Source organism: Globicephala melas, chromosome 1 (genome assembly GCF_963455315.2).
Source record: "Globicephala melas chromosome 1, mGloMel1.2, whole genome shotgun sequence".
NCBI lineage: Eukaryota > Metazoa > Chordata > Mammalia > Artiodactyla > Delphinidae > Globicephala > Globicephala melas.
The window spans coordinates 146,763,787-146,790,328 of record NC_083314.1 but is presented as its reverse complement, the minus strand read 5'-3'; the positions used below and the strand labels follow the sequence as shown (position 1 = coordinate 146,790,328).

Sequence of the window (26,542 nt, the reverse complement as noted above, 5' to 3'; positions counted from 1 at the left end):
AGATGACATGATACTATACATAGAAAGTCCTAAAGATGCCACCAGAAAACTACTACAGCTAATCAATGAATTTCAAAAGGTTGCAGGATAGAAAATTAATGCACAGAAATCTCTGGCATTCCTATACACTAACAACAAAAAAATTAGAAACAGAAATCACGGAAACAATCCCACTTACCATCACAAAAAAAGAATAATATACATAGAAATAAACCTACCTAAGGATGCAAAAGACTTGTACTCAGAAAACTATAAAACACTGATGAAAGAAATCAAAGTTAACATAAACAGATAGAGAAATATACCTTGTTCTTGGATTGGAAGAATCAATATTGTGAAAATGACTATACTACCCAAAGCAATCTACAGATTCAGTGCAATCTCTATCAAATGACCAATGGCATTTTTCACAAAAACAAAATTTTAGAACAAAAATTTTCACAATTTGTATGGAAATGCAAAAGACTCCGAATAGGGCTTCCCTGGTGGCTCAGTGATTGAGAGTCCGCCTGCCAGTGCAGGGGACATGGGTTCGTGCCCCGGTCAGGGAAGATCCCACATGCCGCAGAGTAGCTGGGCCCATGAGCCATGGCTGCTGAGCCTGCGCATCCAGAGCCTGTGCTCCACAACGGGAGAGGCCACAACAGTGAGAGGCCTGCGTACCGCAAAAAAAAAAAGACCTCGAATAGCCAAAGCAATCTTGAGAAAGAAAAACGGAGATGGAGGAATCAGGCTCCCCGACTTCATACTATATTACAAAGCTACAGTAATCAAGACAGTATGGTACTGGTACAAAAACAGAAATACAGATCACTGGAACAGAATAGAAAGCCCAGAGATATACCCATGCATATATGGTCACTTAATGACAAAGGAGGCAAGAACATACAGTGTAGAAAAGACAGCCTCTCCAACAAATGGTGCTGGGAAAATTGGACAGCTACATGTAAAAGAATGAAATTAGAACACTACCTAATACCATATACAAAAATAAACTCCAAATGGATTAAAGACCTAAATGTAAGAGTGGACACTATAAGACTCTTAGAGGAAAACATAGGAAAAATACTCACTGACATAAATCACAGCAAGACATTTTTTGACCCAACTCCTAGAGTAATGAAAATAAAAACAAAAATAAATAAATGGGACCTAATTGAAGTTAAAAGCTTCTGCACAGCAAAGGAAACCATAAACAAGATGAAAAGAAAACCCTCAGAATGGGAGAAAACATTTGCAAATGAAACAATGGACAAAGGATTAATATCCAAAATTTACAAACAGTTCATGCTGCTCAATATCAAAAAAAAAACAAGCCAATTTAAAAATGTGCAGAAAACCTAAATACACATTTCACCAAAGAAGACATACAGATGGTCAAGAGGCACATGAAAAGATGTTCAACATCACTAATTATTAGAGAAATGCAAATCAAAACTTCAATGAGGTATCACATCACACGGGTCAGAATGGCCATTATCAAAAAATCTACAAACAATAAATTCTGGAGAGGGTGTGGTGAAAAGGGAACTCTCCTGCACTGTTGGTGGGAATGTAAATTGATACAACCACTATGGAGAACAGTATGGAGCTTCCTTGAAAAACTAAAAATAGAACTACCATATGACCCAGCAATCCCACTACTGGGCATATACCCTAAGAAAAACATAATTCAAAAGGACACATGTGGGCTTCCCTGGTGGTGCAGTGGTTAAGAGTCCGCCTGCCGATGCAGGGGACACAGGTTTGTGCCCCGGTATGGGAAGATCCCACATGCCGCGGAGCAGCTAGGCCATGAGCCATGGCCGCTGAGCCTGTGCGTCCAGAGCCTGTGCTCCACAACAGGAGAGGCCACAACAGTGAGAGGCCCACGTACTGCAAAAAAAAAAAAAAAAAGACACATGTATCCCAATGCTCACTGCAGCACTATTTACAACAGGCAGGACATGGAAACAACCTAAATGTCCATCAATAGATGAATGGATATAGAAGATATGGTACATATATACAATGGAATATTATTCAGCCATAAAAAGAAACGAAATTGAGTTATTTGTAGTGAGGTGGATGGACCTAGAGTCTGTCATACAGAGTGAAGTAAGTCAGAAGAGAAAAACAAATACCATATGCTAAAGCATATATACGGAATCTAAAGAAAAATGGTACTGATGAACCTACTGGCAAGGCAGGAATAAAGACGCAGATGTAGAGAATGGACTTGAGGACACAGTGCAGGGGGAAGCTGGGGAAAGGAGAAAAGCATCAACATATATGCACTACCCAATGTAAAATAGATAGCTAGTGGGAAGCAGCAGCACAGCACAGGGAGATAAGCTCGGTGCTTTGTGACAACTTAGAGGGTGGAAGAGAGGCTCAAGAGGGAGTGTATATGGGGATATATGTATGCATACGGCTGATTCACTTTGTTGTACAGCAGAAACTAACACAGCATTGTGATGCAGTTATACTCCAATAAAAATGTATAAAAAGAAACACAACTATTTATAGGTGTTGTGCCATGTACTTTATAATCCAGCCAAAGAAAGTATAGTTTCTCATTCTTAAGAAATTCACAATACAAAAAAACTTAGTATACTAGAAGAAACCTTTGTTTCACAGCAGATTTTGTTTTGTAAATTATAAATAATTGGTTAACTTCTTAATCTTTATTGAGCTTAAATCTCATTTGTAACATGCAAAGAGGAATGTTTGTTCAAATAAGGTTTGAATAAGATATCAAAAAGTTATATTAGTGGTCTTCAAATTGTGCTTCAGGGGACATAGAGTTTGAATCCCATGAGGTGTCACATGGAACTTGGAGACAACGTTTGAAAACCACTGGCATAAGCAAGACATCTTTGGGAAACAATGCTTACCAGTTTCTCAAAAGCAAAAGGAGAAATGGTAGATTAAGCCTAGATTGTGGGGAGTCTCAGATGTATGGTCAAGGAATTTGGTTTTGCAGTGTCAGTTATAAGGAACTGGAGATGACCTGATTGAACCAAAATTTTAGAAAAATAATTTGTCATTAATGTATGTATATAATGTATATTAATGTAAAGTAATATCAACTAGAGGTAGCAAGTAAAAGTGGAAAAGCCTTCAGAAATATATTACAATGATCTAAGTATAGTTTAATAAAAGGTATAACTAGACTGAGCACAGTGGAAATACAAAGGAAAGAATACATCAAAGAAAACTGAAGCAGATCATGGATCAGTTCTGAAAAACACATGGAAAAAATCAAATGTTATCTCAGAAAAAAGGCAGGTGATAGGGGCAAAAACAAAAGTCACTTAACAGATTCTAACAGTCAAACATCAAAAACAGTCCATGATTTTAAGAAATGGTTGAATCAAAATGAGGCCAAACTAGTCATTAGGTGACAGGAGAGAGGTGTCAAAAGTGAATAGAAGAAGATAGCAGAATAGGAGCTAACAGGTTATAAATAGAAACCAAGATCAAGAACTAGCAAAGTTGAACAAAGAATTATTTGTGGAAATTCAAGAAGAAGATGCAGTATGGACTAATTTAATTCCAGGAGATGGCACCTAGTAGGCACCAGGCACCTTTTAACTGGCTAGCTCAGCTAATAGCCCACAGGCACTATTAGTCTTCTTAAACGTTTGGGATCAGCACCTAACAAGGACTTAGTGGGTAATAATATAGAGAGACAAAGGAAAGGAGGAATCAAAGTTGTTTCACAGTTCAGATGCTGGATAATTTGAAAATTAGTAGCAGTATTCATGAAAACAGGAAAGCCCAGGTTACTGGGATAGTTCAAGATATCAGAGGTATAAAGTCTAAAGCGTGAGGAAACAGAGGAAATACCCACAAAGAAACTGAAAGTGCAAAACTAGCACAATGCCTAGCACACAGCAGGTGCTTAATAAACATTTGCTGGATGAATTAATGAATAAATGAACAAGTGAATTTATTTGAATTACATGAAAATGAATTAAAAATAGCACCAAAAAGTGCATAAGGATAATGACTCAGAGAAAGCCACTGAATTTGACAAACAAGTCATTGGTAACCTTCAAAGAGTAACATGATATAGGAAAACACCAAGCAGTTGTAAGCCAAAAAGATAAAGAGTTTAAAAGAAGAGGAGCAGTACCATAATATACATCTACAAGAGACTGGGGAAAAAAAGAGAATAGAATAAACTGGTTAGCAGCAAAATCAACATAAATCTCACATGGCATATATAACCAAAAATCATGAACTACTGCTTTATGAAAAATGAGTTCCATTTGTCCCTACGAGCCCAGTTACACGGCACGGCTCCTAAAAGCACTTTCTTGGCCATATGTCTCAGAATTCATCATAATTTGTCTAATATCCTTGAAAAAAATCCCTCAAAATGCCACTTCTAAGAGAATCTGGGAAGATGGTTGAAGGGAAGCACCAGGAATCTGTCTCCCCCCACTAGACAACAACTGCAATTTCAGATTCTGTCTGATATACTTATTTTTGAACTATGGAATCTGTTGAATGCTTGCAACTTACAGGGGAAGACTTATACAGTAAATTGTGGGTTATTTTGGTCAATTTCAGCTCTTAGCATAGTTACAGGTACCCATCTCCCACCCCCAGACATGTGGCAGTTGCAGCTGTTCTGAAGCACCTTCCACATGACCTGTGGAAGAAACTATTTCTGAAAAAGATCTAATGACAGATATACTAGAAAGAAAAATAAAACTTTTAAACAATGGTCTTAAAGATGCTCAAAGAACTAAAGGAAGATGCTCAAAGACTAAAGTCAAGAAAATGATGTGTGAATAAAATGGAAATACCCACAAGAGACAAAAAACCTAAAAAGAAACCAAAAAGAAATTCTGGAGCTGAAAAGTACAATAACTAAAATGAACAATTCACTAGAGGGCAGACCTGAGCAGGCAGCAGACAGAATCAATGAACTTGAAGATAGGACAATAGAAATTATCAAAGCCAAGGGATAGAAAGAAAAAAAAATTAAAGAAAAGTGAACAGAAATTAAGAGACCTGTGAAACACCATCAAGTGGACCAACATTCATATCATGGGAGGGCAGGAAGAAGCAGAGGAAGAGAAATGGGCAGGGAGAACAATGGAAAAAATAATGGCTGAAAATTTCCCAAATTTGATAAAACACATGAATAGAAACATCCACAAGGCTCAACAAACTACAAGTAACATGAACTCAAAGAGACCTACACCAAGACACATAATCAAACTTTCAAAAGTCAAAGACAAAGAATCTTCAAAACACCAGGAGAAGCAAGTTATTCTAAAGATCCACAATAATTTTACCATCAGAATTCTCATCAGAAACTTTGGAGGTCTGAAGACAGTGGGCTGATATATTCAAAGTGCTGGAAAAAAACAACAAACTGTCAACCAAGAGACCTATATCTGGCAAAATCGTCCTTCAAAAGTGAGGAAGAGGGCTTCCTTGGTGGCACAGTGATTGAGAGTCCACCTGCCGATGCAGGGGACACGGGTTCGTACGCTGGTCCGGGAAGATCCCATATACCGCAGAGCGGCTGGGCCTGTGAGCCATGGCCACTGAGCCTGAGCGTCCGGAGCCTGTGTTCCACAATGGGAGAGGCCACAACAGTGAGAGGCCTGCGTACCGCAAAAAAAAAAAAAAAAAAGTGAGGAAGAAATAGAGACATTAAGAGATAAATAAAAGCTGAGGGAGCTTGTGAGCACTAGACCTGCCCTTTAAGAAATGCTCAAGGGAGTTCTGCAAGGTCATATAAAAGAACACTAGAGATTAACTCAAAGGCATACAAATAAAAAAAGATATCAATAAAGGTTAATACATGGACAATTATAAATCTAGTAATATTGTAACAATGATTGTAACAACTTTTTTTCTACATAATTTAAGAGACATACATTTAAAGGAAAACACAAGTATTAGTGTAAAAGCTAATATTAATATAACATTTTTTTAAATTCTTTTTTGGCTTTGGCATATGGACCAATGCATTTTATCATGGAAATAGATCACAAAGCTATCAGAAATCTGTTGATAAATATTAGGTTCTCTTCACTTTGCACAAAGATTAATCACCTGCCAACAGTACATGATTTTCTTGGTTCAGAGAAACTGCTGATTAATCATATTAACAAGGGAATTTATGAAATGAAGACATAATGATTATATATTTCTTCTTCTTACTTTTTTTAATTTTTTAATTTTATTTTTTTTATACAGCAGGTTGTTATTAGTCAACAATTTTATACACATCAGTGTATACATGTCAATCCCAATCGCCCAATTCAACACACCATGATCTCCACACCCCCGTGGCTTTCCCCCCTTGGTGTCCATACGTGTGTTCTCTACATCTGTATCTCAACTTCTGCCCTGCAGACCGGTTCATCTGTACCATTTTTCTAGGTTCCACATGCATTAATTACATACATGCATTAATACATGCATTAATATATGATATTTGTTTTTCTCTTTCTGACTTCACTCTGTATGACAGTCTCTAGATCCATCCAAGTCTCAACAAATGACTCAATTTCGTTCCATTTTATGGCTGAGTAATATTCCATTGTATATATGTACCACATCTTCTTTATCCGTTCATCTGTCAATGGACATCTAGGTTGTTTCCATGACCTGGCTATTGTAAATAGTGCTGTAATGAACATTGGGGTGCATGTGTCTTTCTAAATTATGGTTTTCTCTGGGTATATGCTCAGTAGTGGGATTGCTGGGTCATATGGTAATTCTATTTTTAGTTTTTTAAGGAACCTCAATACTGTTCTCCCTAGTGGCTGTATCAATTTACATTCCCACCAACAGTGCAAGAGGGTTCCCTTTTCTCCATACCCCCTCCAGCAATTGTTGTTTGTAGATATTCTGTTGATGTCCATTCTAACTGTTGTAAGCTGATACCTCATTTCAGTTTTGATTTGCATTTCTCTAATAATTAGTGATGTTGAGCAGCTTTTCATGTGCTTCTTAGCCATCTGTATGTCTTCTTTGGAGAAATGTCTATTTAGGTCTTCTGCCCATTTTTGGATTGGGTTGTTGGTTTCTTTAATATTGAGCTGCATGAGCTGTTTATATATTTTTGGGATTAATCCTTTGTCCGTTGATTCATTTACAAATATTTTCTCCCATTCTGAGGGTTATCTTTTTGTCTTGTTTATGGTTTCCTTTGCTGTGCAAAAGCTTTTAAGTTTCATTGGTCTCATTTGTTTATTTTTGTTTTTATTTCCATATTCTAGGAGGTGGATGATAAAAGATCTTGCTGTGATTTATGTCAAAGAGTGTTCTTCCTATGTGTTCCTCTAAGAGTTTCATAGTGCCTGGTCTTATATTTAAGACTTTAATACATTTTGAGTTTATTTTTCTATACAGTGTTAGGGAGTGTTCTAATTTCATCCTTTTACATGTAGCTGTCCAGTTTTTACAGCACAACTTATTGAAGAGACTGTCTTTTCTCCATTGTATATCCTTGCCTCCTTTGTCATAGATTAGTTGACCATAGGTGCATGGGTTTATATTTGGGCTTTCTATCTTGTTCCATTGATCTATGTTTCTGTTTTTGTGCCAGTACCATATTGTCTTGATTACTGTAGCTTCGTAGTATAGTCTGAAGTCAGGGGGTCTGATTCCTCCAGCTCCGTTTTTTTTCCCTCAAGACTGCTTTGGCTACTTGGGGTCTTTTGTGTCTCCACGAAAATTTTAAGATTTTTTGTTCTAGTTCCGTAAAAAATGCCATTGGTAATTTGATAGGGATTGCATTGAATCTGTAGATTGCTTTGGGTAGTAGAGTCATTTTCACAATATTGATTCTTCCAATCCAAGAACATGGTATATTTCTCTATCCGTTGGTATCATCTTTAATTTCTTTCATCAGTGTCTTATAGTTTTCTGCATACAGGTCTTTCATCTCCCTAGGTAGGTTTATTCCTAGGTATCTTAGTCTTTTTGTTGCAATGGTAAATGGGAGTGTTTCCTTAATTTCTCTTTCAGATTTTTCATCATTAGTGTATAGGAATGCAAGAGAATTCTGTGCATTACTTTCGTATCCTGCAACTTTACCAAATTCATTGATTAGCTCTAGTAGTTTTCTGGTGGCATCTTTAGGATTCTCTAGGTATAGTATCATGTCATCTCCAAACACTGACAGTTTTACTTCTTCTTTACCAATTTGTATTCCTTTTATTTCTTTTTCTTCTCTGATTGCCGTGGCTAGGACTTCCAAAACTATGTTAAATAATGGTGGTGAGAGTGGATATCCTTGTCTTGGAGGAAATGCTTTCAGTTTTTCACCATTGAGAATGATGTTTGCTGTGGGTTTCTCATATATGGCCTTTATTATGTTGAGGTAGGTTCCCTATATGCCCACTTTCTGGAGAGTTTTTATCATAAATGGGTGTTGCATTTTGTCAAAAGCTTTTTCTTCATCTATTGAGATGATCATACGGTTTTTATTCCTCAATTTGTTAACATGATGTATCACACTGATTGATTTGCATATATTGAAGAATCCTTGCATCCCTGGGATAAATCCCACTTGATTATGGTGTATAATACTTTTAATGTGTTGTTGGATTCTGTTTGCTAGTATTTTGTTGAGGATTTTTGCATCTATATTCATCAGTGATATTGTTCTGTAATTTTCTTCTTTTGTGGTATCTTTGTCAGGATTTGGTATTAGGGTGATGGTGGCCTCATAGAATGTGTTTGGGAGTATTCCTTCCTCTGCAATGTTTTGGAAGAGTTTGAGAAGGTTGGGTGTTAGCTCTTTTCTAAATGTTTGATAGAATTCACCTGTGAAGCCATCTGTCCTGGACTCTTGTTTGTTGGAAGATTTTTAACCACAGGTTCAATTTCATTACTTGTGACTGGTGTTTTCATATTTTCTATTTCTTCCTGGTTCAGTCTTGGAGGGTTATACCTTTCTAAGAATTTGTCCATTTCTTCCAGGTTGTCCATTTTATTGGCATAGAGTTGCTTGTAGTAGTCTCTTAGGATGCTTTGTATTTCTGTGGTGTCTGTTGTAACTTCTTTTTCATTTCTAATTTTATTGATTTGAGTCTCTCCCTCTTTTTCTTGATGAGTCTGGCTAATGGTTTATCAATTTTGTTTACCTTCTCAAGAAGCAGCTTTTAGTTTTATTCATCTTTGCTATTGTTTTCTTTCTATTTCATTTATTTCTGCTCTGATCTTTATGATTTCTTTCCTTCTACTAACTTTGGGTTTTGTTTGTTCTTCTTTCTCTAATTCCTTTATGTGTAAGGTTGGATTGTTTATTTGAGATTTTTCTTGTTTCTTGAGGTAGGCTTGTATAGCTACAAACTTCCCTCTTAGAACTGCTTTTGTTACATCCCATAGGTTTTGGATCATCGTGTTTTCATTGTCGTTTGTCTCTAGGTATTTTTTTATTTCCTCTTTGATTTCTTCAGTGATCTCTTGGTTATTTAGTAATGTATTGTTTAGCCTCGATGTGTTTGTGTTTTTTACGTTTTTTTCCCTGTAATTCATTTCTAATCTCATAGCTTTGTAGTCAGAAAAGATGCTTGATATGATTTCAATTTTCTTAAATTTACTGAGGCTTGATTTGTGACCCAAGATGTGATCTATCCTGGAGAATGTTCCATGCGCACTTGAGAAGAAAGTGTAATCTGCTGTTTTTCGATGGAATGTCCTATAAATATCAATTAAATCTATCTGGTCTATTGTGTCATTTAAAGCTTCTGTTTCCTTATTTATTTTCACTTTGGATGATCTGTCCATTGGTGTAAGTGAGGTGGTAAAGTCCCCCACTATTACTGTGTTACTGTCGATTTCCTCTTTTATAGTCGTTAGCAGTTGCCTTATGTATTGAGGTGCTCCTATGGTGGGTGCATATATATTTATAATTGTTATATCTTCTTCTTGGATTTATCCCTTGATCATTATGTAGTGTCCTTCCTCGTCTCTTGGAACATTCTTTATTTTAAAGTCTATTTTATCTGATATGAGTACTGCTACTCCAGCTTTCTTTTGATTTCCATTTGCATGGAATATCTTTTTCCACCCCCTCACTTTCAGTCTGTATGTGTCTCTAGGTCTGAAGTGGGTCTCTTGTAGACAGCATATATATGGGGTGGATTTTTTTGTATCCATTCAGGAAGCCTGTGTCTTTTGGTTGGAGCATTTAATCCATTCATGTTTAAGGTAATTATCAATACGTATGTTCCTATGACCATTTTCTTAATTGTTTTGTGTTTGCTTTTGTAGGTCCTTTTCTTCTCTTGTGTTTCCCACTTAGAGAAGTTCCTTTAGCATTTGTTGTAGAGCTGGTTTGGTGGCGCTGAATTCTCTTAGATTTTGCTTGTCTGTAAAGCTTTTGATTTCTCCATTGAATCTAAATGAGATCCTTGCTGGGTAAAGTAATATTGGCTGTCGGTTCTTCCCTTTCATCACTTTAAGTATATCATGCCACTCTCCTCTGGCTTGTAGAGTTTCTGCTGAGAAATCAGCTGTTAACCTTATGGGAGTTCCCTTGTATGTTATTTGTCATTTTTCCCTTGCTGCTTTCAATAATTTTTCTTTGTCTTTAATTTTTGCCAATTTGATTACTATTTGTCTCGGTGTGTTTCTCCTTGGGTTTATCCTGTATGGAACTTGCTGTGCCTCCTGGACTTGGGTGGCTGTTTGCTTTCCCATGTTAGGGAAGTTTTCGACTATAATCTCTTCAAATATTTTCTCTGGTCCTTTCTCTCTCTCTTCTCCTTCTGGGACCCCTATAATGTGAACATTGTTGCATTTAACATTGTCCCAGAGGTGTCTTAGGCTGTCTTCATTACTTTTATTTTTTATAAATTTATTTAATTTATTTATTTTTGGCTGTGTTGGGTCTTCGTTTCTGTGTGAGGGCTTTCTCTAGTTGTGGTGAGCAGGAGCCACTCTTCATCACGGTGCATAGGCCTCCCACTGTCGCGGCCTCTCTTGTTGCGGAGCACAGGCTCCAGACGTGCAGGCTCAGTAGTTGTAGCTCACGGGCCCAGTTGCTCTGCAACATGTGAGATCCTCCCAGACCAGGGCTCGAACCCATGTCCCCTGCATGGGCAGGAAGATTCTCAACCACTTTGCCACTAGGGAAGCCCTGTCTTCATTTCTTGTCATTCTTTTTTCTTTGTTCTGCAGCACTGAATTCCACCATTCTGTCTTCCAGGTCACTTATCCGTTCTTCTGCCTCAGTTACGCTGCTATTTTTTCCTCCTAGTGTCATTTTCATTTCAGTTATTGTATTGTTCATCTCTGTTTGTTTGTTCTTTAATTCTTCTAGGTCTTTTTAAAACATTTCTTGCATCTTGTCGACCTTTGCCTCCAGTTTTTTCTGAGGTCCTGGATCATCTTCACTATCATTATTCTGAATTCTTTTCCTGCGAGGTTGCCTATCTCCACTTTGTTTACTTGTTTTTCTGGGGTTTTATCTTGTTCCTTCATCTGGTATGTAGCCCTCTGCCTTTTCATCTTGTCTATCTTTCTGTGAATGTGGTTTTTTGTTCCACAGGCTGCAGGATTGTAGGTCTTCTTGCTTCTGCTGTCTGCCCTCTGGTGGATGAGGCTATCTAAGAGGCTTGTGTAAGTTTCCTGATGCGAGGGACTCTAATATTAATATAACTTTGATGCGTAGTACCAAATCTTGTTTTCTACATAATTTAGAAGAGTAATGCATTTAAAAGAATTATTAGTTTAAGTTTTTGGACACACAATGTATAAAAATGTCACTTGGGGACATCAACAACCAAAGGGGTAGGGACAGGGTATAATAAACAGAGTCTTTGTATATTATGGAAGTAAAACTGGTATAAATTCAAATTAGAGTGTTATAACTTTAGGATGTTAAATGTAATCTCCATAGCAATCACAGAGAAAATAGCTGTTGAATAAACATAAAAGGAAATTGGAAAGGAATTTAAAAATTTCACTACAAAAACATATATATACACAAAAAAAAAGCAGGAATAAAGGAAATGAGGGACCAAAAACAGCTATAGGGCACATAAAATACAAAGAGCACAATGACAGAAACAAGTCCCTCCATATTAGTAATTAATGTAAATGGGTCAAAATCTCTAAAAGACAGAGATTGTCAGAATAGATAAAGACAAACAATTCAACAATACAGAAAAAGAAAGATATTAAATATTAATGAAAGACTCAATACAGCAGGAAAACATAATAATTATAAATATTCACACACCTAATGACAGACCATTAAAATATATGAAGCAAAAACTGACAGAATTGAGGGGAGAAAAAGATAGGTCTACAATAGTAGTTGGAGACTTCAATACCCTACTCACAATAATGGATAAAAGAAGCAGACAGAGACTAGTAAGGAAATACAGGACTTACACAAAAGACTACCTAAATCTAACAGACATATACAGAACACTATACCCAAAAACAACAGCATACACATTCTTCTCAAGTGCACATGGGACACTTTCCAAGACAGATCGTATGTTAGGCTACAAACTAAGTCTCAATAGATTTTTACTGTGGTATAATTGACATAATATTTTACTAGTTACAGGTGTACAACATAATGATTCAATAACTGTATGCAATGAAAAATGATCACCACAATAAATCCAGTTAATATCTGTCACCATACATTGTTTAAAAATTTCGTTCTTCTGAAGAGAACTTTCAATATCCACTCTCAAATATGCAATAGAGTATTATTAACTACAGTCACCATGCTGTACATGATAGCCAAGAACTTTTTCATTTTATAACAGGATATTTGTACATTTTGACCCCCTTCAGCCATTTCACCAACCTCCACCCCCCACCTCAGGCAGCTACAAATCTGTTCTATATGTCCATGATCTCAGTTTTTTAGTGTGTTTGCTTGTTTTTAGATTCCACATATAAGTGAGATTATATTGTATTTCTCTTTTTCTGTCTGACTTATTCACTAAGAGTAATGCCCTCAAGGTCTAACCATGTTGTCACAAATGGAAAGATTTTCTTTCTTTTCATGGCTGAATAATATTCATATTTTACATATCAAAATAATATATACGTTTTTTATTTACCCATTAATCCACCAGTGGACATTCAGGTTTTTTCCACATCTTGGCTATTGTAAATGATGTACAGTGAACATTAGGGCACAGATACATTTTCGATTTACTGTTTTCATATTCTGTGGATAAATACTCAGAAGTGGAATTGTTGAATCATATGTAGTTCTATTTTATTTTTTGAGGAAACTCCATACTGTTTCTCATAATGATTGACCCAATTTATATTCCCACCAACAATGCACAAGGCTTGCCTTTTTTCCAATTCCTGGCCAACACTTGTTATTTCTTGTCTTTTAGAGGACAGCCATTCTAACAAGTACGAAGTTATATCTGACTGTGGTTTGACTTAAATTTCTCTAATGATTCATGATGTTGAGCCTCTTTACATGTACCTGCTGGCTTGCTATATGTCCTTAGAAAAATGTCTATTCAGATCCTCTGCCCATCTTTTAATCAGATTGTATTTCTGCTATTGAGTTGTATGTATGATTTCTTTATATATTTTGGATATTAACCCCCTATCAGATATATACATATGATATTTTCTCCATTTTTTTTTTTTTTTTTTTGCAGTACACAGGCCTCTCACTGTTGTGGCCTCTCCCATTGCAGAGCACAGGCTCCAGATGTGCAGGCTCAGCAGCCATGGCTCACGGGCCTAGCCACTCTGCAGCACATGGGATCTTCCCAGGCCGGGGCACGAACCCATGTCCCCTGCATCGGCAGGCGGACTCTCAACCACTGCACCACCAGGGAAGCCCTTTCTCCAATTTAGTATGTCACCCTTCCATTTTATTGATGGTCTCCTTTGCTATGTACAAATTTTTAAATTTCATATAGATCTACTTGTTTATTTTTGCTTTTGTTGCCTTTGCTTTTGGTGTCATATCCAAAAAATCATTGCCAAGACTTATGGCAAGGAGCTTACCACCTATATTTTCTTCTAGGAGTTTATGGATTCAGGTCCTACATTCAAGTCTTTCATCAATTTTGAGTTAACTTTTGTGTATGGTGTGAGATAGTGATCCAGTTTCATTCTTTTGCATGTGGCTGTCCAGTTTTCCAAACACCACTTATTAAAGACACTGTTATTTACCCACTGTATATTCATGGATCATTTGTCTTAAATTAATTGGCCATATATATGTAGGTTTATTTCTGGGCTCTCTATTCTGTTTCATTTATCTATGTGTCTGTTTTGTGCCAGTACCATACTATTTTTATTACTATAGCTTTGTAATATAGTTTGAAATCAGGAAGCATGATGTCTCTAACTTTCTTCTTCTTTCTATAGATTGCTGTAGGTAGTATGGATATTTTTAAATATTAATTCTTCCCATCCACTGGTATAAAATGTCTTTCTATTTATTTGTGCCTTCTTCACATAATGTCTCATGCTTTTCAGTGTTCAGGTCTTTCACCTCCTTGGTTAAATTAATTCTGAGGTATCTTATTCCTTTTGATGAAATTGTAAATGGGATGGTATTGATTTTTTTAATTTCTCTTTCTGATAATTCTTAGCGGATAGAAATGAAACTGATTTTTTGTACATTGATTTTGTATCTTGCAACTTTACTGAAATCATTTATTAGTTTCAAAAGTTTTTTTTTTTTTGGTGGAGTCTTTAGGATTTTCACACGTCATCAGCAGTGACAGTTTTACCTCTTGCTTCCAATTTGGAGGCCTTTTATTTCTTCTTGCCTAATTGCTCTATGATTCCAATACCACACTGAATAAGAGTGGTGAGAGTAGGCATCCTTGTCTTGCTCCTAATCATCAAGGAAAGCTTTAAGCTTTCCATCACTGGGTATGATGTTAGCTGTCAGCTTGTCATATATGGCCTTATTATGTTGAGGTACATTCCCTCTATACCCACTTTGTTTAGAATTTTTATCAGAAATGTTGAATTTTGCCAAATGCTTTTTCTGTATCTATTGAGATGATCATATGATTTTTAGTCTTCAATTTTTAAAATTAATTTTTATTGGAGTATAGTTGATTTACAATGTTGTGTTAGTTTCTGCTGTACAGCAAAGTGAATCAGTTATACATACACATATATCCACTCTTTTTTACACTCTATTCCCATATAGGTCATTACAGAATATTGAGTAGAGTTCCCTGGGCTATATAGTAGGTTCTTATTAGAAACACAGCCATCCTTCGTTTTTTAATGTTTTGCATCACACTGATTGACTTGCAGATGTTGAACCATCCTTGCATCCCTGGAATAAACGCGATTTGATCATGGTATATAATCCTTCTTTACATATTGTTGAATCTAGCTTACTAATATTTTGTTGAGGAATTTTGCATCTACATTCATCAGGGACACTGGCCCGTACTTTTTGTTCATTATGGCGCTCTTTTCTAGTTTTGGTATCAGGGTAACGCTGGCCTCATAAAATGAGTTTGGAAATGTTCCCTTATCTTCTATTTTTTTAAAGAGTTTGAGAAGGATTGATATAAATTCTTTAAGTATTTGGAAGAATTCACCAATGAAGCCATTTGGTCCTGGAGTTCTCTTTGTTCCAAGGTTTCTGATTCCTGATTCAATCTCCTTAATAGTAATCAGTCTGTTCAGATTTTCTATTTCTTCATGATTCAGTAGTCTTGGTAGGTTGTATATTTCTAGGGATTTGTCCATTTCTTCCAGGTTGTCAAATGGGCTGGCATATTAGTTGCTCATAATAGTTTCCTATAAGACTTTTATTTCTGTAGTATCAGTTTAACTTCTCCTTTTGCATTTCTGAAAATGAATATATATATATATATATATATATATATATATTCATGAATTTTCCAGTGTTTTCCTTGTAACTGATTTCTAGTGTCATATCATTGTGGTTGAAGAATATGCTTGATACGACTTCATTCTTCTGAAATTTATTAAAAATTGTTTTGTGGCCTAACATATGATCTATCCTGGAGAATGTTCCATGCACACTTGGGAAGAATGTGTATTCTGTTGCTTTTGGATGGAATATTCTGTACATAACTGTTAAATCCCTCTGGTTTAACATTCGTTTAAGGCCAAAGTTTCTCTATTAATTTTCTGTCTAGATGATCTATCCATCAAAATAAGTGGGGTATTAAAACTCCCACTATTATTGTATTGCTATCTATTTCTCCCTTTAGATCTGTTAATATTTGCTTTATACATTTTGGTGTCCCTATGTTGTGTGCACAAATATTTACAAACGTTATATCCTCTTATTGAATTGACCAATTTTTCATTATATAATGTCCTTCTTTGTCTCTTATTACAGTCTTTGTTTAAAAGGCTATTTTGTATAACATAAATATAGCTACCCCAGCATTCTTTCAATTTCCATTTGCATGAAATGTCTTTTTTCATCCCTTCACTTTCAATCTTACATCTGAAGTCAGTCTCTTGTAGGCAGTATATAAATGGGTCTTACTTTTGAAGCCATTCAGCCACTCTGTGTCTTTTGATTTGAAATATAGTCCATCTACATTTAAATTAATTATTGATAGATATGTATTTATTGCCATTTTGTTAATATTTTCTAGCACTTTTGTGGTTCCTCTTTGTCCCTTTCTTCTTCTGTTCCTCCCTTCCTTTGTGATTTGATGACTTTCTTTAGTGCTATGTTTAGATTCCTTCACCTTTACCTTTTGTGTGCCTACTATAGGCTTTTGCTTTGCAGTTACCATGAGGCTTATATAAAATATCTTATATTTATAACCATCCATTTTAAGTTGATAGCAACTTAATTTGACTGCATTCTAAACCTGTACATTTTTACTCTCCCCCAATCCAGTTTAATGTTTTTGATGTCATATTTTATATCTTTTTATCTTGTGTATCCCCTAAGTAATTATTGTAGTTATAGTTATTTTTACTACTTTTGTCTTTTAACTTTCTTACTAGCTTTATAAGTGATTAATCCACTACCTTTATTATATTTACCTATACTAGTGAAATTTATACTTTCACATGTCTTCTTGTTATTAATTAGCACCCTTTCTTTTCAGCTAAAAGAAGTCCCTTTAACATTTCTTGTAAAACTAATTTAGTGGTGATTTAACTCCTTTAGCTTTTGCTTGTGTAGATAACTCTATCTTTCAATTCCAAATGATCACTTTGCTGGGTAGAGTATTTTTGTTTGGAAGGTTTTTTTCTTTCAGCATTTTAAAATATATGATGTCAAAATGTCAGTAGCTTTTTTAAAATAGATATCATACAAAATATCTTCTCTGACCACAACGGGATGATGTTAGAAATCAATAAGAAAAGTAAAACTGGAAAGTTCACAAAATTGTGGAAATTAAACAACACAAGGTTAAACAACCAACGGATCAAAGAAGAAATCACAAGGGAATTTTAAAATAATTTAGGGACAAATGAACATGAAAACACAACAAACCAAAACTTATAGGACACAGCAAAAGTAGTGCTGAGAGGAAATTTATAGCTATAAATGCTTACATTGAAAAATAATATCTCAAATCAACAACCTAACTTTAAAAATTAAGAAACTAGAAAAAAACAACACACTAAACCAAAAGCCAGCAGAATAAATAAAAAAGATTAGAGCAGAAATAAGTGAAATAGAGAATAGAAAAACAGGAGAGAAAATTAATGAAACCAAAAGTTGGTTCTTCAAAGATAGCAACAAAATTGACAAACTTTCAACTAGATGGACTAAGAAAACAGGAGAGAAGATTCAAATTACTAAAATCAGAAATGAAAGTGGGGACATTACTACTGATTCAAAAGAAATAAAAAGCATTATAAGAAAGGACTATGAATAATTGTATGAAAAAAATGTATAGTCTAGTTGAAATGGACAAATTCTAGAAACACAAAACCTTCCAAGACTAAATCAAAATGAAATAGAAAATCTGAAAGGCTATATGTAGTAAGGAGATTGAATCAGTAATCCAAAATCTCCCAAAAAAATGAAGCCTTGGACCTGATGGCTTCACTGGTGAATTATAAGCATTCTTCTCTAACTTTTCCCAAAAAACTGAAGAGGAGAGAACACGTCCTCACTTATTCTATGAGGCCAGCATAATTCTGATACAAAAGCCAGACAAAGACACTACAAGGAAACTACAGACCAATATCCCTTATGAACATTGATGCAAAAATCCTCAGTAAACACTAGCAAACACAAATCAGCAGCATATTAAAAGGATTATACACCATGACCAAGTGGATTTATTCCTGGAATGTAAGAATCATTCAGCATACAAAAATCAGACAATGTAATACGCCACATCAACAAAATGATGAAAAAATATGATCATCTCAATTGATGCAGAAAAAGAATTTGCCAAAATTCAATGCCATTTCATGATTCAAAAAAAAAAAAAACTCAACAAAATAGAAATAGAAGGAAGCCACCTCAATAATAAAGCCCATATATGAACAACCCACAGAAAACATCATAATCAATGACTAAAGACTGAAATGTTTTCCCCTAAGAAGAGGAACAATGCAAGGATGCCCACTATCACTACTCATATTCAAATAGTACTGAAAGTTCTAGCTAGAGCAATTAAGCAAGAAGAAGAAATAAAATGTATCCAAATTGGAAAGGAAGAAGTAAAATTACCTCTGCTTGTATATTATATAACCTTATACGTAGATAACCTTAAAGATCCCAAAAAAAGCTGAATTCAGCAAAGTAGCAGGATACAAACTAAATACACAAAAATCAACAGTACTTCAATACTGAACAATGAACAATCTGTAAAGGAAATTACAAAAACAATTCCACTTACAATAATATCAAAAAGAAAAAAATACTTCGGTATTAACCAAGAACGTGAAAAACTTGTACAATGAAAAGTACAAGACACCAATGAAAAAAATTAAAGAAGAAATAAATGTAAATACACCCCAGGTTTACGGATTAGAAGACTTAAATGTCCATTAAAATGTTAAAATGTCCATACCACTCAAAGTGATCTACATATTCAATGCAATCTCTAACAAAATCCCAATAATATTTTTTGTACAAATAGAAAGGCCCATCCTTAAACTTATATGAAATCTCCAGGGACCACGAATAACCTAATAAAACTGGAGAACTCATATTGCCTGATTCCAAAAGTTACTACAAAGCTATAGTAATCACAACAGTGTGGTACTGACATAAAGACAGGCATATAGACCAATGGAATAAAATAGAGAGCCTAGAAATAAATCCTCACATATATAGTCAGATGATTTTTGATGAGGGGGCCAAAGCCATTCAATGGGTAAAGGGATAGTCTTTTCAATGGACGATGCTGTGAAAACTGGATATCCACAGCAACAGAATGTGGTTGGGTCCTTACCTAGTGCCATTAATTCAAAATGGATCAAGGACCTAAATGTAAAAGACCTAAAACAATAAAATCCCTAGAAGAAAACATAGCACAAAAGCTTCACAACATTGGATTTGGCAATGATTTCTTGGATATGACACCAAAGGCAAAGGTAACAAAATAAAAAATAGACAAATGGGGCTTCTTTAAAATTCAAAAATGTTGTGCATCAAAAGATGCTATGCACAGAGTAAAAAGACAGATTACAGAATGAGAGAAATTATTTGCAAAGCATATATCTGATAAGGGATTAATATCCAGAATATATAACAAATTCCTAAAACTCAACAACAAAAAAACAAACAATGCAATTCAAAAATGAGAAAAGGATATGAATAGACATTTTGCCAAAGAAGATACACAAACAGCCAATAAGCACATGAAAAGATGCTCTACTAAAACCAAAGAAATCACAAAAAGAAGAAAATTACAGGCCAATATCACTGATGACCATAGACACAAAGATCCTCAACAAAATACTAGCAAACTAAATCCAACAACACATTCAAAGGATCATACAACCATGATCAAGTAGGACTTATCCCAGTGATGCAAGGATTCTTCAATATACGTAAATCAATCAATGTGATACACCACATTAACAAACTGAAGAATAAAAACCATATGATCTTCTCAACAGATTCAGAAAAAGCTTTTGACAAAATTCAACACCAATTTATGATAAAAAAAAATCCCCAGAAAGTGGGCATAGAGGGAACCTGCCTCAACGTAATAAAGGCATATACAACAAACCCATAGCAAATATTCTCAAGGGTGAAAAACTGAAAGCATTTCCTCCAAGATCAAGAACAAGGCAAAGACGTCCACTCATGCCACTTTTATTCAACATAGTTTGGGAAGTCCTAGCCATGGCAATCAGAGAAGAAAAAGAAATACAAATTGGAAAAAAAGAAGTAAAACTGTTTGCATATGACATGATACTATAGATAGAAAATCATAAAGATGCTACCAGAAAACTATTAGAGCTCATCAAAGAATTTGGTAACGTTGCAGGTACAAAATTAATACACAGGAATCTTTTTCATTCCTATACACTAACAACAAAAGATCAGAAAGAGAAATTAAGGAAACAATCCCATTTACCATCACATCAAAAAGAACAAAATACCTAAGAATAAACCTACCTATGGAGGCAAAAGACCCATACTCAGAAAACTATAAGATACTGTTGAAAGAAATCAAATATGACACAAACAGATGGAGAGATATACCATGCTCTTGGATTGGAAGAATCAATATTGTGAAAATGACTATACTATCCAAAGCAATCTACAGCAATCCCAATAAATCCTATAAAATTACCAGTAGCATTTTTCACAGAATTAGAACAAAAAATTTTACAGTTTGTATGGAAACACAAAAGACCCCAAATAGCCAAAGCAATCTTGAGAAAGATAAATGGATCTGGAGAAATCAGGCTCCCTGACTTCAGACTATACTACAAAGCTACAGTAATCAAAACAGTATAGTACTAGCACAAAAACAGAAATATAAATCAATGCAACAGGATAGAAAGGCCAGAGATAAAACCAGGCATCTATGATGAAGGAGGCAAGAATATAGAATGGAGAAAAGATAGTCTCTTCAATAAGTGGTTCTGGGAAAACTGGACAGCTACATGCAAAAGAAAGAAATTAGAATACTCCCTAACACCAAACTCAAAAATAAACTCATAATGGATTCAAGTCCTAAATGTAATGCCAGATACTATAAAACTCTCAGAGGAAAACATAGGCAGAAGACTCTCTGACATAAATCACAGTAAGATCTTTTTTCATCCACCTCCTAGAGTAACGAAAATAAAAACAAAAATAAACAAATGGGACCTAACTAAACTTAAAAGCGTTTGCACAGCAAAGAAAACCATAAATGAGGCAAAATGACAACCCTCAGGATAGGAGAAAATATTTGCAAACGAAGCAACTGACAAGGGATTAATTTCCAAAATATACAAACAGCTCATGCAGCTCAGTATCAGAACAAACAACCCAATCAAAAAATGGGGGGAAGACTTAAATAGACATTTCTCCAAAGAAGACATACAGAGGGCCAAAAAGCATATGAAAAGATGTTCAACATCTTTTGCAAGTCAAAACTAGAATGAGGTATCACCTCACACCAGTCAGAATGGCCATCATCAAAAAATCCATAAACAATAAATTCTGGAGAGGGTGTGGAGAAAAGGGAACCTTCCTGTACTGTTGGTGGGAATGTAAATTGGTATAGCCACTATGGGGGCTCCTTAGAAAACTAAAAATAGAGCTGCCATGTGATCCAGCAATCCCATCCTGGGCATATATCCAGAGAAACCCCAAGACATGGAAGCAACCTAAATGTCCATCGACAGAGGAATGGATAAAGAAGATATGGTTCATATATACAATGGAATATTACTCAGCCATAAAAAAGAACAAAATAATGCCATTTGCAACAACATAGATGGACCTAGATATTGTCATACTGAGTTAAGTAAATCAGACAAAGACAAATATCATATGATATCGCTTATATGTGGAATCTAAAAAATTGGTACAAATGAACTCATTTACAAAACAGAAATAGAGTCACAGATGTAGAAAACAAACTTATGGTTACCAAGGGGGAAGAGGGGGAGGGATAAATTGGGAAACAGGGATTGACATATATACACTACTATATATAAAATAGATAACTAATAAGGAGCTACTGTATAGCACAGGGAACTTTACTCAATACTCTGTAATGAACTATATGGGAAAAGAATCTAAGAAAGAGTGGATATATGTATAACTGATTCATTTTGATGTACAGCAAAAACTAACAGAACATTGTAAATCAACTATACTCCAATAAAAAAATTTTTAAATGCAAAAAAAAAAGAAAAGAAAGATGCTCAACATCACTAATCATTAGGGAAATGCAAATCAAAACTACAATGAGATACCACCTCATACCCTTACAAGGGCTAGTATCAAAAAAACAGAAAACAAGTGTTGGCAAGGATGTGGGGAAATTGGAAGCCCTGTACACTATTGGTGAGAATGTAAAATGATACAGCTGCTGTGGAAAATATCACGGTATTTCCTACAAAAACTAAAAACAGAAAATCACCATATGACCCAGCAATTCCACTTGTGGGTACATATCCAAAAGAACTGAAAGCAAGGTATCAAAAAGATATTTTTAAACTCATGTTCCTAGCAGCATTATTCACAATAATTAAAACATGGAAACACCCAAACTCCATCAACACATGAATGGATAAGCAAAATGTGGTCTATACATACAATGAAATATTATTCAACCTTAAAAAGTAAGGAAATTTTGCAATATGCTACAACATGGATGAACTTTGAGGACATTATGCTAAGTGAAATAAGCTGAAGACATTATGCTAAGAGAAATAAGCCAGTCACAAAAAGATAAATACTGTATGATTCCATTTATATGAAGTACTTTTTTTTCCAATTTAAATCACTTTAATTATGGCATTTTAAATGAGGAATTTCACAGGGAATGAGTATTTTTTTCTCTAAGAGCATTCTAGTGAGATCTGATATCACAAAGCCAACCATAGAGCAAATGCTAGTATAAATAAAGCACCTTGATTTGGACCATGGCCAGTGGACAAGATATGGTAGTACAGTCTTCCTCTTTTCCATAACCAAGACAATTAAATCTCTTAAGAGACCCGCTCTGTAACTGGCTGCTTCTTGGCAACATTTGCACAAATAACGAAATCAAGAAGTAGAATGTAAGAGCAGTCTGTCCCCTGTACCTTGCAGGGAATACACTTTCATTGTACAAACTGTCCTGGTTCTAATCCTCATAAACATAAACCATCAACTTTCCAGCACTAATGAGAAGAGGGAAGGAAGAAGGAAAGGGCTTTCTTGCATGTTTCTCCTTCACCGGGGATTTCTCCCTTCCTTCTGCAGGCATCACCTTAGCTCACCTATTCTTTTTTTTCTTTTTTCTTTTTTTTTTTCCTTTAACACCTTTATTGGTGTATAACTGCTTTACAGTGTTGTGTTAGTTTCTGCTGTATAACAAAGTGAATCAGCTATATGCATACATACATCCCCATATCCCCTCCCTATTGAGCCTCCCTACCACCCTCCTTATCCCACCCCTCTAGGTGGTCGCAAAGCACAGAGCTGATCACCCTGTGCTATGCGGCTGCTCCCCACTAGCTATCTGTTTTACATTTGGTAGTGTATATATGTCAATGTTACTCTCTCACTTCGTCCCAGCTTACCCTTCCCCCTTCCTGTGTCCTCAAGTCCATTCTCTACATCTGTTGTCTTTATTCCTGTCCTGTCCCTAGGTTCATCAGAACCTTTTTTTTTTTCACATTCCATATATATGTGTTAGCATACGGTATTTGTTTTTCTCTTTCTGACTTACTTCACTCTGTATGCCCGACTCTAGGTCCACCCACCTATATGAGGTACTTTAGAGTAGTCAAAACCACAAAGACAGAGTATATAATGGTGGTTGCAAGGAGCTGGGGGAAGGGAAAGTGGGGAGTTATTGTTTAATACATATAGAATTTCAGTTTTACAAGATGAAATGTGTTATGGTGATGGATGGTGGTGATGGTTGCACAACAATGTGAATGTATTTAATACCACTGAATTGTATACTTAAAAATGCTTTAGATGGTAAATTTTATGTTATGTGTATTTTATTACAATTAAAATTTTTTTTAAATACCTACTTTTATCATTTGATAGTGCTGACAGCTGACAACAGTACACATGAATCTTTTCCCCTACTGAAATAACAAGAAGGCAAAAAGAAAGCAACCAGTTCTAGAGCTATCCTTTAGTTCATAGAGTTTATTTTTCTACACAGGCAGAAAACATATCCGCATTAATTTCCTACTTTCATACCTGTGTAATATAGAGTGAGTAAATTCCATCTTCATCAATGCTTAAGAAAAAGAAAAATCTGTAGTAAATCTCCAAGCCCAGCAACAAATCAAAAATCTCACTCCTACATATATACACTACCAAATGTAAAATAGATAGCTAGTGGGAAGCAGCTGCATAGCACAAGGGAGATCAGCTCGGTGCTTTGTGTCCACCTAGAGGGGTGAGATAGGGAGGGTGCGAGGGAGACGCAAGAGGGAGGAGATATGGGGATATATGTACAGCTGATTCACTTTGTTATACAGCAGAAACTAACACACCATTGTAAAGCAATTATACTCCAATAAAGATGTTAAAAAATAAATGAATAAATAGATCTATTCTAGAATTTAGCATTTAAAAAACAAATGTCACTCTCAGAATCACTTAAAGGATAAAATGGCATCTCTCATATGAAAATTTTCAAGCACATTATTGTATTCATCCCCTAATTTGTTCATCAAACACTTACTGAGGACTGATAGATGCCTGCCTTTATGCTAGATATTGGAGATAAGACTACTTATTCTACTAATGAGGAAGACAAGAATGTTAACGAAAAATTACAATGCAATATGTTAAGTGATACAAAAAAGATCTATGCAGGGCACTAGAAGGTTACAGAAGAAGAAGTGCCTAATTCCTCCTTAAAATGATAAACAGTGTCAGGAACAGTTAAATTTTAGTTCAAAATTCACCAGGCAGACAAGTTGAAGAAAGCAATGTGTGAAAAGGGAAAAACAGGTACAGTGGCACAGATTTTCAAAACCATAATGCACTCAAGGAACTGCAAATTGTTGGGTGATGTTAGAATGTGGGGACTGTGTGGGGAGGAGAGGTGGAAAATAAGATTGGAAATTAGGTAAAGACCAGTTGAAGGGTGGTATGTAGAAGGAAAAGTGAAGAAGAATAACTACTACTTTCTGAGTGACTTCTATAAACCAGGTAATCTGATCCTCATAATAACCTTGAAAAGTTGGTATTATCTCCATTTTATAGGTGACAAACGTGAAGCTCAGAAAAAGAGTAATTTTCAGGTCATGTAGCTAGTAAGTAGGCTTGTTCTTAGGATACTGCCTCTTATCCACTACACTGCAGTACAGAAATCTAAAAGACCACAGTGTGAGTGAGGAACTAAAAGTAGTGCCAGTATTTATCAGACTATAAAGTTCAAGGTGGAAAGGCACGTGCTGAGATTGAAAAAGTGCACTTGAAATAGTGGAGCACCTTCTATGCCATGCTGAGGAACATGGGTTACACTAAAATTGATGAGGTATTACTAAAAGGTTTATTTAGAGGCCATAGGAAAGCATGGTTAGATACGCATTTTAGAAAGATGCCTGTAATAGGATGGGGTCAAAACTGAAAGTAGGTAGCTTTTATAACTATTTATCCTTCAATGTATAATTATTTTTAAATTTGCTCCTGAGGATGATTTCTAATAGCTTAGAAAAGATAATTTTCTTGAAAAGTATGCCAGTCTCTATTTCAATTACATTCCAGAGGAACCCTGGTTGTTCGGACAACCAGCTAAAGTTTAGTCGGTAATTAAAACATACGCATTCTCAGGAGGAACAGGAACAGAATATCCTAGTTACAAGCAAAGAACAACTTCTGCAAGCACAAAATAAAATTCATTCCACAAAAGAATGGAAGAAATTATGTACAGTTTTGTGTACAGCTCCTTAGAAATGTTAAAAATCAACCCCTATCTGGAAGAGATGGAAATATTTTCTTCTCATTCTCTGAAATTCTTCTGGAGATCAGGTACCAATTGTAGTTATGAAAAAGCTTCTAAACCTCTTCTTTAGTGACTGTAAACTAAATTAAAGGCATGTAAAAAAAGAGCAGCTAAGATATTGCTTCATGAAAATACAAAAAAGAGAAAAAGCAGATACTACTAATTTTAACATGCATTAAGCATCTTAATATTCTAGAGACCTTACATAATGCAGAAAAGACCAGATCCTGTGCCCAAAGAGCTTCCTAAGATGGACTCATTCTTTGCCACATGGAGTGAATTCTATGCCCATCACTCCCTTCATCAGTTTGTCTAATAAAAAGAATCTCAAACTCACTTTGCTCTGACTTCCCAATAGGCTAACTTTCATGATATAATAATTTTCTCCTTTACTGGAATAGTTGTTTTTGGTTTTTTTTAAGTTTCCAATTCTAGGAACTGCAGCTCTCCTTCAGCATGAAAAAACTGCTTTTTGTAAATGTATGACACATTGGAAAATG

The 26,542-nt window shown here is 35.3% G+C and overlaps 1 protein-coding gene across 3 annotated transcripts in view; it reads right to left on the bottom strand.

Moving 5' to 3' along the window:
- Positions 1–26,542, bottom strand: part of LOC115860494 (AGBL carboxypeptidase 4) — a 1,403,751-nt gene that overhangs the window by 1,331,643 nt on the left and 45,566 nt on the right. The window lies entirely within an intron of this gene.